This window comes from Neodiprion virginianus, chromosome 2, assembly GCF_021901495.1.
Source record: "Neodiprion virginianus isolate iyNeoVirg1 chromosome 2, iyNeoVirg1.1, whole genome shotgun sequence".
In the NCBI taxonomy this organism is placed as follows: domain Eukaryota; kingdom Metazoa; phylum Arthropoda; class Insecta; order Hymenoptera; family Diprionidae; genus Neodiprion; species Neodiprion virginianus.
This window is the reverse complement of record NC_060878.1, coordinates 25,806,529-25,826,079: the sequence shown is the minus strand read 5'-3', so window position 1 is coordinate 25,826,079 and position 19,551 is coordinate 25,806,529. Positions and strand designations below refer to the sequence as shown.

The 19,551-nt window shown below is 40.1% G+C and overlaps 1 protein-coding gene across 1 annotated transcript in view; it reads left to right on the top strand.

The window, feature by feature from the left end:
• The first annotated feature begins 1,002 nt into the window (after positions 1 to 1,002).
• The window catches only part of LOC124299065 (tyrosine-protein phosphatase Lar), a 471,758-nt gene continuing 453,209 nt past the window's right edge, over positions 1,003 to 19,551 (top strand). The window contains exon 1 of the mRNA XM_046751947.1: positions 1,003 to 1,490. The gene's annotated coding sequence lies outside the window, so the exon portion shown is untranslated. The remainder of the gene's footprint in view (positions 1,491 to 19,551) is intronic.

Sequence of the window (19,551 nt, the reverse complement as noted above, 5' to 3'; positions counted from 1 at the left end):
ATTTGTAAATACTCGAGAGAGCAAAATATCTGTACGGATTGTCCCGTAGCGAGACAAGTTGCGTTGGATATTTCATATTAAAAGTAATAAAAGAAAAAAAATTAAAAAGAATGGTTCGCATAATCGATCGAAATTTCCAACTTATCGCGCAGCAAAGAGTCTGCTCGATGAATAAAAAACTATTACTTCACGAACTGTGACAATTTTTATTTTTTTTTTCTCGCTTCGAAAAACGATTTTCAAATATTCGCTGTACGATGTTTCTATATAAAGAAAAAAAAAAAAAAAAAAGAAACAGACAAACAAAAATCCTCCATTTCCAACGAAATAACAACTATCTAGATTCCCCGCGTAGTACTATGTAAAATTCTCACAAATTCTTCAACGTCGTATCAAAACGTATCGTAAACACCTTAAACTCAGTCAGTCGTTACAGCTGTCAAGGTCGGTTTTACGATCACGTACAGTTGGATTTAGGGTATACATACACCTTTGACCAGGTATACTCTGAACTTGACTATCCTTGCGAAACTCCGAAGCTCTACCTTATACATACACATGCCCGGCAAAGATTGGCGGCGTATTGTAAAATGTACAAACGTCTGACCCCATCCTCATGGATATCCTTCACGGGTATCCGTAGACGCTCAAGGGTTGTAAACCGAGCATGGTCACACGTCCAGTCATCTACGCTCTTCAGACATGTCGTATGCCGCGAGGGTGGCGGGGGGGGGGGGAGGGGGGAGTGGGGGGTGACGAGAAGGGGGAAAGAGTGCGCGACGACCCTTCAGCCCTTAACCTCCCCCCTCCCCCCCTGATCCAGCGCCACCCTCTAACCTCCCCCTCCACCCCTCACCCGTTACCCACATCAGGAATATAACATGCAGTGAAGAGAACTTGACGGGGAGCGGGGAGGGGGGGTGGAGGGTGCGACGAAGGCGTCTGCGCGGAAGCCGTAGCCGTTAGAGGGTTGATTTTGGCTCAGTCAGACCCTGACTTTTGGAAGGGGTGCTGCGCGTTCGCGAGGAGATAAAGTCAACGTGCGTTTCTCCGATTGCTCGTACCGATCTCGTTGGAATCGCTAACGTCAGCATTATTCGAGGGTTGTTTTCCCGACCTTGATACGACCCCGTTCGACGATTATCGGCTCACGCTGTGCGAAAGCTGTTCGAGAAGGGATCGAGCCTGTTTGATTCAGGGCACCCGCTGAGGTTAGAAATCGTAGAGAATAAGAGGGTTTTTCAGGTGCCCAAGAAACGAAGGAAAAAGAATTTTTCTCATATCAGTCGACAAGTGCGTTTTTGTGTAATCAGTTAGTTAGTTGAATTTGTGATTGTTGGTTGTTGTGCTGATTGTATAGTCAACGCGCTGACGCACCGTCTAGGATATTACACGTACTTGTGAAAAGTGATTACTTACGCTCGTCGAGGTATTGAGCTTCGGAAACATGTGCTGATTTTTTAAAGGATTCCACCCAACCGCCGGCATTGGTGAGTGGCGATTTACGATAATTCTTTTTTTTTTATTTTCTTCGCTTCCAACTCGTTGTTGGGGTGTACTTTTGAGAATTCTTAACGGTTGAGCTTATCGATCCCACGTGTCACGGCTCGCTGGACTTTCACGTTACTTCAAAACTACTGCCTGAATATGCAGGAGGTTGCCTAATCGCCTTACGCGGTCCGACTTGGCCACTCGCTGATCGTTTGTGTAGTACAGTTGATCCTTTCAGAAGTGAGCTTAGCTACGATTCTGCAACTTTCTCGAAGTATAACGTGACTTCGTGAAGTTTACTTTCTCACACATCAAACAAGCGTGAGACCCTTCTCGAATCAAAAATTTCAATCCAATTAAACTCTACCATCTAATCTTGCGCTTCAAATTTTTCGCGATCGGTAAAATTGAGTGCTCGGAGAGCTACGGTCCGAAGGTAACAAATCGACCGTGAGAACAATGAACCAAGAGTACACTTAGCGTTTTTATAGTCTGATTTGAGTTTTAATATGGGCTAATTGCGGTGCTCAAGTTCATTAACTTCGAAGGGAACTTGTACAATTCATCTCGAGTCACTGCGGGCCGTTGTGTATACCTATACCTGAAATTAAGTGCGAGAACAAAAGAAGAGAAAGAGGGGAAAAATGAAAGGTAAGAAGATGGGAAAAAGTTGAAAAGATACGATAAAGTACTCGCTTACCGTGATATTATCGAACTCGTGGAAAAGCCTACACGTACTGCGAGGATCCGTTCGTGCGGTATGATGGTGTATCACCATATATACGTGTGCACCACCATTTACGTATACTTATGGGGCAGAAATCCTACTTCATATTTAACTCGTGCACGATGTGTATGATGGATTCCGCGCCAACTCAACTCGTCCTGCACCTCCACCATGTTCGGTTCCTGCTTCCAATTAGCACGTTGCGAAACATATCAAAAAGACAGCTTGCGCAAGCTTTCAGACTTGCCTAACGGTTGATTATTGATTTAGAGGCACATCTGTTTGTAAACAGGAGCACTTTGTATGAAATTTATGCAGTGGATTGTCTGAATGTGGACGATGTTTCAGACCTTTGTTGGTTCGGTTCAAGTTGGTCAGACCTTTCCTTGATCCCATTTCAAAGTGGCAAACGTTTGAATTTTCAAATACTCTCGATCTCATGAAGGTCGTTCATTGATCTTTGTAATGTAATTTCATTCCGTTGAAATTTCGTTTGACACATTTTTTCAAGACCTTCAATGATCAACGAGTCGGTGATACGAGCTTTTGTAATTCGGATTCGAGATACATCGTTAAATTTGACGATACATGAAAACGGTACACTGTACTTATCTCAACGATGTTTCAATAAGCATTTTATAAAATACCCAAGACTGTGTTTTGCCTCAAGTTGTTTTATCTAATCACTGAACTTCATTGTTCAGAATATCTTCCAACCCAACTGTTAGACCCTTGTTGGAGGTAAAAGATTGAGAAGAACGGCAGCGTTTCAGAGCATCAAATCAATCATCAACAACCAGATATCGAAGAAATCTGAAACACTTCCGGATGCTTCTCGGATAACCCGCGGCTTACAAATAGGAAGAAGAAATCTGAGATGGCGTGTTTCAGCGGCGGATCGGCGAGTTGGCTTGGAATCCTCCATGTACATGCTTATCCGCGAATTCGCACAAGGCAAGACAAATCGTTACACTTTTATGCAGAGCTGAGGCATGACGGGGCTGCAGGTCAGAGGGGTACGGATGCACTTGTGTTAGACTTACATCCAGTGCTTGATGCACACACGCAAACATACATTGTATGCGAGAAGTTCTACTGAATTTTATGGCTTTGAGGTAGAAGAGCCGCAGAAGCGGCGAGGCCGCATAGCTTTAGTGTGAGAGTTCGTTCAAGTATACTTAATGGCTCTTTTCCTCAACTTATTAAGCCGGTTCCGTTGGTATAATTTCGTGAAATATCTGTCGAGGACACGGGGGTTGGGCGCGTGTGTCGGTGTCGTTGTCCGGAAGGCCGGAACAGCTTGAGATATACGAAGGTGCCCGACTAGCTTCGAAATAGTTTCTCTGCGGCGAGCGAGTTTACGACAAATGATTACTACGTGCAGCGCTGCGCGGTGAGGGGTGCTCTTATGGCTGTATGTTAAGCAGCGCGAAATAAAATTCACATCAACTATAAAACTTGCGAGCACCAATTGCGAGAGAGGATGAAAACCGCGCGGCCGAGTTGACTTGAAGGTAATTTTGCGAGGGTTTACTTTCGCACAAAAGACGACACGGTGTCAGCCTGAGAATGAAACGCTTACGAAATACCGAACTTGACTGAGGAATTTTATTTATTCGATTTCCCCGCCACTTTTTTCTTTGGCTTTCGCAAATTGTTTTGCACGGGAATAACAGCCACCCTCAAGTATTTTTCAAGATAAACAGCATCACTCGACTCCCCTCTAAGAATTCCCCATCGTGAGCTTACGCAATTTCTGTTTGGTTCTCCATTATTTTTAAATATTTCTAGTCGTAAAAGTGTAGAATTTATGTAGTTGTAATTGTATTGGTAACCTTTTTCGTTTTCGACTTTATACGGGATGGCCGTAAACTAGTTCAAAATAATTACAACACCGATTGTCCAAGATTACTGTCCGTATGGTAGTCCAAGTAAACGTGAACAAGGTTTGATCCTGAGCCCCACCGAATTGATCGCAGATTTATTTTCTATTTCTACACCGTCAAATATACATTTTCTAATGTTTGTAGTCTTTTTGCACGTGCCCTTTAGGAGTAGGTATTTTAGATCTCATCTTTCATAACTCGAAAACTGTACATTTGGAAGAAAAATTGTTAAGAGGGAAAAATCGTGATTCTTTCTGAATTGGTTGAAAATAATTTCTTCAAAATTGTCTGCAAATCGTAATTCAAATTTTTCAAGAACGCAGTTTTGCAGAAAAATCGATTTTTGTGCGCCTTTCGTTGAAAACGATGACTTACGACTTCCGGAAAATTCTGAAATAATTATTTTAGTGCGTATTGCGAAATCGCTGAAAAATAACGAAGTTCGATCTTTCCGATTTCAATGAACAATTACTTGGCGACGCGACGCATTAAAAATCTCAATTTCAAATCATTGGAGTGAGTTCCAAACAGGCGTCAAAATATTCCACGAGGCTGGAATGGTTTTCAGTTTAAATTGATGTGAACAATTGACAGTTAAAAATTGAGAAAAAGTATGAGTTTCTGTATATTTTAAATACCCAATCAAATTATATTCAGAAATACTTGACTTTTTAACATGGTTTTTTTGTTTCGATACTCCGTTAAATTGCAATTGAGTTTCTTTCTGCATTCTCGATCAATGCCTTAATCGCACCATTATTCTTGTAAAGAAACTATACACTTACTAACTTTCGACAATAATTGAGTATTTTTATCGTATATAGTGTTATGAAGGGTAATTCGTTATTTAGCAACGCGAGACTCGCTGAACATAATAATTACAATAACGATCTACTAAATCCTTGTTACATTGACGTTCGATGCAACGACATCTATCACGAACACCTCTCTCTCTCTCTCTCTCTCTCTAAAACGTCACTGAGACTTCCAGATTCAACAGTGACAGTTACCGCGTAATTCGAAGATTATTGCAAATAACAGTGATAGGACGTTTTCTGTGAATAAACACCTATTTGTGGCTGAATCACAGTGTCGTTCAACTGATTTATAGCTCAAAATAAAAATAACTTTAGTGCCACGTTATTTTATACTCTAACCAACTGCGTAATTTTTATATTATCGAATATTGAATCGACTTTATCCCGCTACTCTATATTTTTCGCGAACTATGCCGTACCTTGATAGTTGGGCGGATACCCGAACATACAGACAGGCAGACAGACGGAAAGACGTTGAGTTTTATGTATGCAGAGACGAGAAGAGAGGTGAAAATGAAGAATGTAGGGACCAAAAACAAAAACGAAAAAAAAAAAAAAACACTGATTTACAACAAACAGGTGAATGAAGCAAAAGAATCTTTTCTATCAATATCAAGTAAAGAGAGAGAAGCAAGTTGAACGACGGAAAAACGGAAAACTACAAATGAAATTGCAAAGACGATTCGGAGCATCTGTGCTAGTTTGTTCGAAATTGTAAAAAAAAAAAAAATAGTGTCCTCGGAATTCTACTTTTCACTGCGGATCTTACACTTGTCGAGTGTCGGTGAAAGCAAAGCTCGAAAACTCGCGGAGGAATCGGAGTCGGTGAGCTTTTTCATTGCACGAGTTTGGCTGGCTTATCTCCGTTTATTCAAACTCTGTCACACGATGGTTTGCAGGCTTTATATCAGGGGTTAATTTTAAGCTGGTTATTTCCCCGCAATCTATCTTGACTGCTTGCAGTTATAAAGAATACAAAAAGAATGTAACTGGAAATAATTTACAATAATATATTATTTCTTACCATCTTCTCGTTCATCCAGGTGCTATTGGCGGTGATTGGCTGTCCCGGTTTTCACTTCTATTCCATTTCGACGTCTCCCTCCGTTCAAGACGTTCAGGCATCCGTGTTGCCTGCTCGCAAGCATCGAGCTTTTCCTTGCTTACAGCTGCAGTTGGAATGACATTTGGTCCCACTTTAACTTATGATAAACTCACTGGTTCGCTCTCTCGTGTAACGAGTAGCGTTCATTTGCGTTTAAGTTTGTCGTTGATACAGGTATGAAAGCATGGCTTCTCAGCGATTTCAGGGTTTGACGAAAAACTTTGTACCGAACTGCGAATGCAAAGGTTTTGCGCGACGAGAAAGATGGTCAGTCATTACCGAGCCCTGCACACGCGCGTTGTGTAATTTAAATAACACCAAGGTTTTATCACGTCTTCCTTCTCTCAAATATTCGACAAGACTGACGAACTCAGGCGCTGAACAAGAATCAGTCATTACCTGTCGCTCTGGACACATTACACCGCAATGTAAACACAAACAGTCTAGGTTCGACATATCGTCCTTGTATACAACAGAGATTAGTATTTGCACACACGCCTTTATATACATACGGAACCACCATAAAGGTGTGTAAATAAAATCAGGGTGTAAATATGAAAAATTACAAAATGTACGTAAGCGTAAGTTTAAGGGAGAATATCAGTGTGAAAAAAAAATCGATTTTTTTTTTTGCTTAAATAGATAGTTTTGACCTTTAAGTATATGCCTACAAATTTTAAAAACAATATTCGGCTTAGAAGTATTCGAAATTGGCACCAACCGTCGACGCTTGTTTTATAACCACATTTAAGTTACATCATTCTATTTTTATCCTGTCGATAGTTTGAGCGCGTTTTTCTCGAAACCATGTTTTTTGACCTAGTTGACAGCATAACTCTGTCAAATTTTGTCCAATCGACTTCATTCAAAAAGGATTCTCTTCGGAAAACTTATCGCTATCGTCGCATCGTAGAATTTTTTTTTAAATTGTTTACTTTTTTTATTCATAATTTACTGCAAATTTTTTGTGTAACATTCAATTTTTTTTTTAAATGGCCGCCATTTTTTTTTCAATCAAAATTTTCAATTTTCCTACGATGCTGCGATATCTGTACTATTATAATTTCATAATCTTTTTGAATTCTTGAGTTCAGATGCTTGCTGATGCAGATGTAGTCAACCGTCGGAAAGATTTTTTTTTTAGAGATGCCATTTTGCGACCGCTTCTCTGCTTTATAAAATGTACTAAAAATAGAAAAAAAATTCCCTTGTATACTTCAATGCTTCAATAATAAATACACAAAATCCCAAATAATTCAATCGAGCCGTTTTTCAAAAAAAATTCCCAAAAAATACCTCATTTTTCAGCCTGTCACACTGATATTCCCCCTCAATAGGTTAAACTCAGTTTTCATATAAAATGATATCAATTATCCGTAGTCCTCTTGTCTTCAAGTCACACAGCTCAATTTACTCCTCTCGCTTTTCGTTACGCATTAATTATTTTGAATCCTGACAGAGTTCCTCAATTTTTTGTTTAACAATTTATTATTCTCGACGGGTCTCGCAGCTTCAACTCACTCTTCGTATCAAATATTCAATTTATGGAAAGAACGAGAAATTTAGAAGACTTCGGCAAGTGTTGAATCATAGACTCATGGATTTGCGAGTTAGTTGACCAGAGGCTGCTGGCCGATTAACCAGAAATTCTCTCACCTCTTTACTTCTCATTCGCACCCAGTGGATGAACGTTACACAATTCTGGAATATATAGCGCTGGGCTTGAATTTCGAATTTCGTTATCTGTAGTGTATTGCCTGTTACAGCTTATCGGCTCTATTTAACGACTCCACATTACCATGGTACTCAGGTTATGCAATCGCATTCGTTTTGGAGTTTGGCACGATGCACACGTAATGCGTGGCATGACGTTTTGGGTGATATCCGTCCGTGTTTTTCGGATAGAGTTGACCTCTGTCAAAACGCCATATCACTAAATTTGTCCGATCACCGGTTTGATTTTCATTGCGGATCGGAATCAAATAGAACCTTACCACCTTGTAGTCAGAGGTGATGAATCAACATGAGATGGTGCGACTGGTCAGTGCAATCTCAATGATACTGATCCCATTAATAGAATTTGAAAATGAGCGATGCAGCGATGAGTTTGGTTATTGGGGTTATTGTTTAGTTTGTCCCTTTCAACTAAACCACACGATAATTACCGATCATCGCGCAAACGATCGTTCATATCTCGCTACTGTTTTTCACAGTATCCAATCGTAAAATGTTCCACTTATCATCGACAATTAGTAATTATTTAAATAATACTGCAATAAGACGTTTTATCCCGGATCAGAGAGACAATTCTTTTAATTGCTTATATCAATAGTGATTACGACTCAATACGTGAAGTTCAGTGCTTCCTATTTCACCGAATCAAGCTTACCTCACATTCAGAATCCGGCTTTCGCGAGAATCTTGTTAGTTTGATTTATTGTTATCGAATTGTTATTAAATTGATGAATAGCTGAGCACCTTCCTCTCATACCCCGAGTACACATCTAGATGCCCTTTTTGGGCTAGTATTGGTTCTTACAGAACTTTTGATGCTATTCTATATTTTATGCAAGTAATGATTCTAGATAATTTCATGTTAATTACTCAAATTTCAACAACTTTTGCCACTGCTTTTTGACCACATTCATTTGTTATTATATAAACTATTGATCTTGCATTATTTGTTTAATATTATCGGAATAATTGACTTCATTGCTTTCTCTCGTCATCTAGAATGTTTTACGACTTTCTATGAGATTCTTGGATGTTCGGTGTTTTTGACTGTTGCGATTTGTTTCAAGAATCTTCTACACGCTTTTATCACTTTCTATATCTTGTTACACGCATCGTATGTACATAGAAAAGCTTCTAGGACACCTTGTATAATATATATATTTTTTGAAACAATGATAAGAAAATGAAATCATAATTTGGCTTTCTGACATTCTTCATTAACTTACAACTCGACATTTTCCGAATCGGTAAATCATCGCCCAGTGCAACCAGACGTTGTTTGGTCTACTTGAACGAACGGATACAGTTTCTGAATATTGCAATCTTCCATTATTTTCAATATAATTTTGGATACATTAATCACCACTAAAGATCATTCACGCAAACAATAACGATTTACGTTTCGTGTCATGCCGCGTGTTCGATTCTTCAACAAACAAATTATAAACGCTTTATACCGACAGTGGTTTCTGCCTGGATTAATATTTGCTATTTCGCATTGAGATTACAGATATTCGATCAAATTCAATTGGAAACCTGCGCGTGCTATCTGTAGACCCAGCTTTCAGCTGGGCTACCTCGCTTCACCGTATTGTAGCAGGTGTTACGGAATGCGGTGTAGGCGTCATGTCCGATTTCCACGCGGTCATCCCGATGCTTACGCTTCTATTAAACGCAATTTGTCGGCCTCTCGTCATCGCGAAAAATGGGTTACACTATCCTCCGGTACCTTTTTGAATAAACAAAAAATCGCAAGACTTTGTTCAATAGCGTTTTTTGCTGGCTGCGGTCGGCGCGAAAAACGTTGAAAGTTTTTATCATGAACGTTATTAACGCGAATAGTAAATAAAAAATTTCATTTTACCGTTCAACATAATCGAACAAATCTCCAGACCTTAACCAAAGGAAATACTTCTGCTGATTAGAAGTTGAAAATTAGTGTCAGCGATGGAATAACTCTTTCACTCAGGGGCTGGAGGGGGTTTAGTTTCACTGTGACGATCTGTGACAGGGAGGGGGGAGGGGGAGGGATGTATTTGTAATGTCACGCCACCCTGTTTTATGCATATATATTTGTTTTTTGATCGGACAACTAACATTATCCGTCATATCATTAACAAATTGTTAATTGTATGAGGGGAGGGGGTTGGATGTGTGACGACGAAGTAGATCACATATCACATCGTGCCGAGAGGTAGGTAAACTACATGATGATGTACGACGTTGTGAGAGTCGAGTAGTACCGTGAAAAGCCGGACGTGGCGTTTAAGACAACGATCATGTACGAGACGAAATTCGCTGTAACCTGAGGACTCTACGAGAAAACGCCGAAGGAACAACGTTGATTCAATACCTCGCAGTCCTTATTTCCATTATTCTTTGACGATTCATGATGACGAACCGACTTCAACATCGACAAACAGAACCAAAGTTAAGTAAAAGAAAAAGAACAACTGATGAGCGGTGGTTTGAAGAAGAATAACAGTCATAGACGCATTGGGATAAATAGAAAAGCAAAACATCTTACAGTGAACGTTTTATGCATAAAAGGCGTGTTTTAATCTTGCGAATGAATGGATAGACGAATGAATGATTTATATTTACAATTTTTATTTCTACAATTACGCGCCGCTTGTTTATTTATTTATCAAAATGAACGAACGTGTCTTTATGTCTCATGTACACCTCGTCTCCACGATTCAGCAGATTTTTCATTTATAATAAATGTTTGATACACATTACTTTTGATATTACTCGAATCCATGATTCATTAATTGTAAGTATATCTAAATTGTTAAATTAAATCATCACGATGTGGGGGGTCTAAAGGGCCGAAAACACCATGACCATGGATGGTAGAGGTAAGAAGGATTATATCCGTGTATAGAAAACGTCCATAAAGCAGAGAGAAATTAAGATGGCGTTGCCGCAGCAAAAGTTTCACAATGTACCAATTAAATTGAACCCGATTGGACCCGGATTTCCAGGCGCCAATCACATTGTTTCCCCTTATGAGTGCCGTTCTGGTGACTCGTTGAACTACTTTTTCCTGCTTTTTGGTAGACCCTTTTTCAGTTGATAACCTGTCTGAGATACTTCTCCTTGCCTCTACCCTCCACAACCGCGACGTAATACTTGAATGGCCTCCAAGATCTTTTGTCAAGCGTCGTCTGGTCTCGTTTTTACCTCTTTCACTCACGGAATCCACTACAGTGGAAAATTTTTTTTTTTCTTTTCTTTGTCATGTTTTCTTACATTCCATTCAAAATTTCTAATATTTTTTTTTTTACATTTTCAGGTAACTGAATTGCGTGACTAAAAGGGTTAAGATAGTCAGACTCCTGTTTAACGAAGTAAAATACTTTGACCTTTCTATCGAAATCAAGGCGTTCTTACAGATGTTGCTTTAGACACAATGGAAATGTGTTTCCAAGTTTCACTTCACGGATATTCTTTGCCGAGCACACGTCTATCATGGCAGTGAGTGGAAATTCCGCGTGCTTGCAGTATTTTTATTTCATTTACCCGTGTATGTCTCGTCTTTTTCCACCCTCTTTTCCTTTATTTTTCATACAATACCACCTCAAGAATGCAACATAATAAACATTTTCACGCGGTTCACGTCAGTTAAATTTCATGCGTCCAGCCTGAGAAAATTTTCGACAGAAATTTATCAACTTTAGACTTCACTGAACCAATTCGCTTATCGTTATCTCGACTCCTTTATTCGGAAGAAGGAGCGTCCTCGTTACCATTGAGGCGAAGTAAATCAGTCGCGAATCGACAAATCTTACCCCGCTCTGCTCAACAATCGTTACCCTCTCATTGGCGATTTCATTCTTCGCTTAATTAAATTTGTGTAAGTTGGTTTGTTCAATTTCTCCAATTAAGCGATGCCCCAAAACTGCGTACATTCGATTTCAAGAAATTCACCACGACGCGAGGCTCCCTGATGAAAGGTAGCTATTTTTCATTCCGGTCTGCGATAATGATGCTTAATTCTGTGCCACGGTTACGCTGTAATTGTTCCGAATTCGAATTGACAAACTTTTGGTATTCAAGTCTGTGGAATTTTTTTTTCACAACCGTTTCTCTGAAATTTGATCAAACCAGGATATTGGAAAAAATTATAAAATTCAAGTCACCCGAATAAATTGTTGGTATTTTGTATTACCTAAAGATATTCTACGAATTCGAATAGTACAATTTGAAAATTTTAAGCAATTTTAGCAACATTTACAAGCATAACGTCCAACTTTCAATTCACATATTACTACATATGGCTGAGTGTCAAAGTATTGATAAGCGCCGGCACACAAATACAATGTCATAGAAAGGACGGAAGATTGTTATATATGTATATGTTTCTTCTGCCCCTGAACCAAGCCTGACGGGAGTCGGGTTTTATTAAATAAATCCATGTACGCAGAGTTCACTCGGTCGTGAGAATGTTGATAAGTTCTCTACAATGTAAAATGAATCAAAACTGGAATTGGAGAAATTGAGCCATATCACATCTGTTCATGGCTCACCTTTCCGAATTGTCATGAATCATATGTCTTAACCAGTGAGAAGAAATAAGTGTATCCTGAATGAAACCTGAAGAATACAAGCAAAGAATAACAAGAAATACCTTGTCAAGCTTCCGAAGTTCTTTTATTGAAACGTGAGCAAGAATCTTTTTGAATTTCGACCATCCCATCTCTCAAGAAATCGTAATTCCAATTCTCATTTTGTATCTCGCAATAACCTATTTGTGTATTATGAAATGCATTTGTACCGCGTCATCCGGTTCCGAGAACGGTAAGAAGCGTTTCTGCTTTCGAGAGGTTGAATAGAATCGCATACTGGGAAGCAATCACTTTCATAAACTACCTCTCGATCCACTGGATTGGAATCATTTTGAATCGTTTCGCGATTCAGTTCGCAGCTGGACTGCTTCATTGAAGGTATAGATACACTTTCCGGAATTATGTCAACAGCGTTGGTACTGGGCCTGAATGAAAAGCGATGAAAAGGGTGAAAAAATGATGCCAGCATTTTCTCGGCGCCCAACGACTGTGTGAAAAATGGTTGTATTTGTCACACGTGTAGTCGTTTATCAATAAAGTGTTTGAAAACATACCACATCACTTTCAAAATAATTGCTTTCCATCACCGACAAAATCATTTCATGATTCTACTATTTCTGTATCATGTGAGCCATGGTATTTGAGGCCATGTTTTGCAACGAATAATCATAAAATACCTACATCGCATAAATTTTGGTAACTTTATCGGAAATGAAACTATTTTTGATGTTACAACTGTTATATGTACCGAGTGATCGAAACAATGAGTATTCCTAGCAGGCTTCTGGTACTCACGTAAGAACCATCGTGGTAATCCGAGGCAAAGTATTCAGTTTCGTAAAAGAGTTGAATCGTGTGCACTGCACTTTGTGTACTTCACGAAACTTCATTTCACTTTTAGCTTATGAAGCGTAATGAGAAATGCATCCAGCGTGGTCGTACGACGTCGAGCATATACGGCCAGATCTCAGAATAGACGCCACACGTTGCTGTTTCCGCTTGGACTCGTAACGTAGCTTCGTGAAGTTTGCACGTCTGATTAGCTCGCTTCGAGAACGAATCCCACAATCAGCTGTCACCGATTGCCTAGCGCAAATACTCTCACAAGAGAGTCAGTGGTATTCGTCGTACATGGACTGTGGACACATTCACAGACCATGATCTGGGAACCACCTTCAACTCTAATGGAACTATCAATAAATATTGGTCACTTTGGCAAGTCGAGGGATTCCAAGGAGGGTTGACTTCATCCACGTGTGTTACCTCAAAAGTTTGACTCATGTCGAAGGGGGGCAAGTTCAGAACTGAGAAAAGTTCAGAGCTAAACTCACCAAGGAGGTAAAAAATTTATTTTGAACGGTACTAAAGCGAGAGCTACGCTGGTAGGTACAGAGGACTGAAGAATTGAGGACGAACAAACGTGTTTCAAGGTAAGAGGGTGTAAAGTTGTCGTTTGACAAGTGATTCAAGGTGTCAATCACTCGCTATTTCAGAGACGTGCAGAGATTTCCCACTTTTTTAGAGTGTGTACCTCATATTCTTGATACTCCGACGCAGGAAGGAAGCGATAAAGTACCCGGTATGGAGAGGACTTAGGGCGGCACAGCATCCCGCCATTCCAGGGCTGGCATAAATGTCTTGGCAAGTCTCGAAGGTGTGTTATTATTTTCTTCAACCCGCATTCTAAGTGACATCTTCTGCTCTGGCTTTGTTATTTTCCCCTGAGAGAGTCAAACGTCGATGCAGAGTTTCGATACATGCTTTTTTCTTCGAGAGCTTTCCAATCAGCTCAATTCTAGCATCGCTTATTAAAAAGCGGTTCATCTAATAACGAGTAGCTTATACTAAAGACGTCATTCCCTTATTAAAGATCAAAAATCTAGATTAAAAGATTAGCACTTTCGAATGGTCGTGCAAACGCTGGAGCCAAATTGTTACGACCTAGTAACGGAAATTCAAAAATCAGCCTGAACTATAATATCAGATTTTAAAAAAAATCTTCAATATTGCCAATTGTAGCCGTACAGTTTTCTTTCCAATTTACGGTAAGATGAATTTTATCAAATTGTTTTTGGCACAAATCTGAAATGGACCAGAAGCACCGCCTTGTACGGAAATTCATCATCCGACAAAAACGAACACCTATTGCTCTTCCCAGTACAGTGAAGAAATGTTTCGGAAGTGACAGCTGGCGGAAGTGAAATTCTGTAGAGAGAAAAAATGTATAGGGCCAACGTCATTCCTATTCAGGTCTGTTTGTACATTTCAAGGCTTACGAAAAGAATTTTTCAACATCTCTCGTGGCTTCTAAGACGCTTAGTCAAATGTAAAAGATAAATTCTGCTTGAAAAGATTGTTCAACTTGAAGGTTTTTCGTCATGAATAAAAATAAAGTATCACTTCGTGGCTCTCTTGAACTGGTTAGCAAAAAGAGAACCGTTTCGTTAGGACGTACAAGTTTTGATTGCTATCTGCTAGTGTTGTTTTCTTAGACAAATAACAATAGAGGAACTCTTAAAAACAAGATCTTGGCCAGCAGCCACAAAAGACATTGAACTTTGTTCCCTCGATTCAAGGAATCTGTGCTATGCTGTTACTTCATCCTCCTGTTTGATGATCGAGAATTGTGATGTGGGCGCATGATGTAAGGACAATGATAAATAATCTTCCGCTTCTACTTCTCACTGACGCCCTAAATTCTTCTTCAACATTTCACAATACCAGTCGGCTGAACCAAACGAAATTCATATCAAGTTGTTCATTCCAAAATGAGCCCCTTTTTTCATCTGCGTTTCCCAATGAACATAGCCGACGAAGTCCTGAAAGAATTGACAGCGTGCTAACTCGTTAAAAATTTCTAAATTAGTTGGTCCGTTTGTATCCCCAGGGTGGCATTAATCTCATTGAAACAGGAGAGCACTGGCAGAGTGTCACTGTGGTTAGTGAGAGAGAAAAAGCAAAAAAGAGTGTATTTACTGGGCGTGGAAAATACCGTAAACCCGTATATATGCTTCGACGATTGAGCGAACCGAATAGGGTTAATTTATGGGGTAAAAACAAGTTCGGGAATGCGTTGCATGTGTTGAGGTTCGCGTGTTGAAATGATTCAGAGGTGCACTTCGACCTGCGGAACGATTCCTCCAATTTAAGTTCACCGCGGTGAATATTTTGTCCGCTGGGTATGCTCGCCATTCCGCAATGCACGCTCTCTGAACTGGGTGTTCGACATAGGCATGGACGTACGTACGTACCGAGGTACACATGAACCCATCTCTTGTACCCACTGTTTATCCATACACACAAGTACGCGTCCGTGAACTGCGAGATTTACCGCTGGCACGTGACCTTTGGTACACGAAATTAGGGCCGATCCGTCATCCTAGATGAATACCGGCACCCCGCATACGCGAACCAAAATTATACGGGGCGCTGAAACAGCGCTTTCTAACGCTTCGGAATGCAGCGCAGCCTTCCAAAGCCATGTTCAGTTCCCAGGTGACGTTCTGCAGGTTTCATTCCAATATTCCTGCATGGTTAGCGTTACTAGCCGCTCTCCAAATCAGTCCAATGAATGCAATTCACATTGGACTTCGTTAACCACTAGCATTGGGAGAAGTCTGGCAGTGAAGGGAACCGCTAAAGCATCTTCAGCTGCTTGTGGTTCACAACATAGACGACATCTTTGTCACAAAGAATACACGATTTCAAAAGTGAACGCATTTTTTATACTATACGTGTTTTTGCATATACCAAGTTTATTTAAACGAATGGGCGGAAATCAATGGTTATACATACGTGTCGTGGTATTTTCGATAGACGAATTTGGTTATAGTGAACCAAAAATGCACGTTATTGGACACACGGTTTCAGTACCATGCAGATGTTTTGACGGGGAAATTTTGTACAGTGTGTTAGTGCCAAAAACTCAAAGCAAAGCATATTGGAAAATTAACCTGGGAATTGTCCTCTGACATCAAATATTTGTTCGTCGAGATTATTTCCGATAACGCAAGCCATTGGTTAACTTTACTCGTATCAGCTTCTGTCCAATGATCTTGGGATACAGGTAGAAGATGGTAAATTAACTTTTCAAAAAATGCTTCATATATCGAATGAATATTCGCACCGAATGATGATTCAAAGAACGCACTACGAATCGTCGTGTTTGTCACTCATCGAGTCAATCATTCACACAGATTGAAATATCAATTATTTATTCAAAAAAATGTGTATAAAGTTATAATCGTCTTTCTTTAGTTCGAATTGTATATGTAAATCCGTCTTTCTTTGGTTTAATTAGTTTAATTTGTCTCTGCAAATCATCTGTCATTAATTTAAATTGTATCTCTGCTGTTTATCATTTATTTGCAAATAATCTTTTTTAATTTTATATCTTACGGTGAAATTTGTTTCGATGATGGTAATCTGACTTGTGCTTAATTTTGCAACGCTCTTCTGTCGAAGATCTTCTTCAATGGCGACAAGTGCGTTAAAAATGTTTATCACGTTTTTACGTTTCCGAAGGAATATAATAATTTCTAAGGTATCACATCACCTTTTATATTATGATCTTGAAGATACTTCGTAAAAACATTTTATATTAGAAAATGGTTATAGTTGTTATTCAAATTATAATTTAGAAAGACATTTTATTGTGAAATGATTCAGCACGTCACGCGTCAAAGAGAGTTCAGCAGCGAGAGCAAGTCTTCTAGAACGTAATCGTTTCGTAATACGTAATCCACATTTAACGCCTTGTGGCGCAGCGAATCATATATGAGACACCTTCTTTGAATCGGTTATTCAAATTTACATTCAATTTTTGAGAAATCGCAGTCATTTTATTTTGCATAATTAAACTTCTAAGATGTTAATGTTAGTGTTTTAAGATTTTTATGATGATTTCGCGAATATAGTGGCGCGACAAATAAAAAAAGTGTGGCAAATGCCTGTTTTTACAAAATTAATGTAATTGCGGGAAGGTCGTGAGAACTAGAAAAGTGGGAATCGGTAATCTTGGGCTTTTAGGATCGCTAAAAACGAATCCGAGGTGAAAATTTCAAAATCCAAAATAACAGATCCAATACGGTGGACTAAAAATATAAAAATTGACCCTATTCGCTTGAAATTTGATACTCGAGAATTTTCGGGGTCACTGAAAACGAATCCAACGTCAGAACGGAGAAATTTAAAATGGCGAACCAAACCGTAATCGGTGACCCAAAAAGCTCCCGAATGTGCATTTTCGAGCCATTCCGATCACCTTCACATTTTCAGTCCACCGTATCAGATCCGCCGTTTTGAATTTTAAAAACGACCTCGATCTGACCCCATTTTTTAAATCAGTGACATCGAGAACCCTTGCACATCCAGTTTCAAGGAATTTAACATCAAAGAAAAATGCATTTTCCAAAGCGTTAAAGCAAGCTTGTATTTGATTGTTGTTTGAACTTCAGACGAGTACATTTGCTTCGTTACAGCCTCTTCAAAACTCGAAGCTATGACATAACTTGGCCAGACTAATCGACATCTGACATTGAGCAAGTCTTAAAACAATCCCGACACTGGCTTATGGCCAAGCCACATTACAGTCACGAAATATCGTGAATAATTGTGAGCAATGGTAAATTTCGTTCTCCGCTCCGCGCAATGATACCTACACTTTGTACGACAGGCGAGGTGACAACGGCGTTGAGGATGATTCGATGCAGGGGTGGTTGAGCGACCTACGGTTAATGACGTCGGCGCCTATCCAGCGCCTCGCGCACCCTAGTAACGTGGTAATCGAAACTCAGCGTGCTGAACCGCGTGCGGGAGAACAGCGACTGCTGGATGGCTGGTTATTTAACCAGGGCTTGTATTTTACCGCCGACAGTGTTGCCGTATCTGCTTGCGTACCAACAGCCTGTCCGTTCCGCTTACGAAAGAGTGGATAACCGCGGCCCTCTTGCTCGGCTTCCAAGGCTCTCTCTGACGTCTTACCTTGTTCCGGAGTTTTCATGTCCTCCGATAAAGTAAAAAGTGTTATTGAAGAATTTATAGACGCAGTGTCGAACCTCTGCCGAGTTACGAGAGTAAGCTTCAAAGGTTTCTCCCACTTCGAAGGTCCTGTAATCTACCGAACTTCCTTTCCCCCTTCTAGGCTCCTTATGGTAACCAACTTCAAAGTTGGACATTCGTGTGAAAGGATCCAGCCAAATATTAAGCTTCTCAGACGCTTGTTTCTCGACTATTTTTATCGTCTCAGCTTCCGCTTCCTGATTTTCATTTTCAAAATCAACTGAAGCATCGAAAGAAGGGTCTTGTTTGTTCTCTTTCATCATTTACAAGCAAGAGTTTCAGAAGGATACACTGATTGGATAAGAATTCTGAAAACAACTCTTGACCTCAACTCACCACCCGGTTTACTCTGCAGAAGTAAGATATCTTGATGAAAACTGTGGAGCTTTGTCTTGTCCGTTTTTCTTCCACACACGAGTTGAAATTCTGCTCAAACTATCAACGTACCGTCTCGCTGAGCAGTTGGAGTTTAGTCCTATAGTGAAAGCGACGTTTCCTCTCGGATGCAATTGTCAAAGTTTCACTTGCCAGAGACATGTGCGTTTGTCTAGTTTATATCTCTCGTCAATGCGGACTGAAGAGAAGTGGGTAGAAGAAGCTGCTCTGCCCACTACAAAACTATGTTGGTATACCTTGACGTCGTTCAAAGTCAAACTTCTCCGATAGCAGTGTGGAAAGTAGCGATAAACGCAACGTGGCAACGTTGGAACGCTGCGGCAACCCGGTTGAGAGAACCTGACAGGGGGCAGTCTCCGGTCTGGCAACCCTCAAACTACAACCCTGTTCTCACAGCTTTTTCTAACCTCCTGCGACCTCGTTGGGTCGTTACATCAAACTTCTGAAGAATAAATAAAATCAAAACAGACCTCGATACGCGTCCATGTTTCCCATATGGCACACCGACGTCAGTGTTTTATCGACGAAAGACATTCGTCGTAGGATGCAAAGGTCCCTGTCGAGTTCCAGGCGTCGCTTTGGAAATTACATCGTCTCATCCAAGGTCTAAAAGCAAAGATTCCGGTGGCGATGAAGCGCGGAAAGAGGAGTGCGAAGAGGATCCTGAGAAAAAGTAAGAGGAGCGGAAATTTTCTACTTGATTTTCTACTCGACGTCCGCCTTGGCTCCGGCTGTGTGGGGGTCGAATGTAATTTCTTGGGAG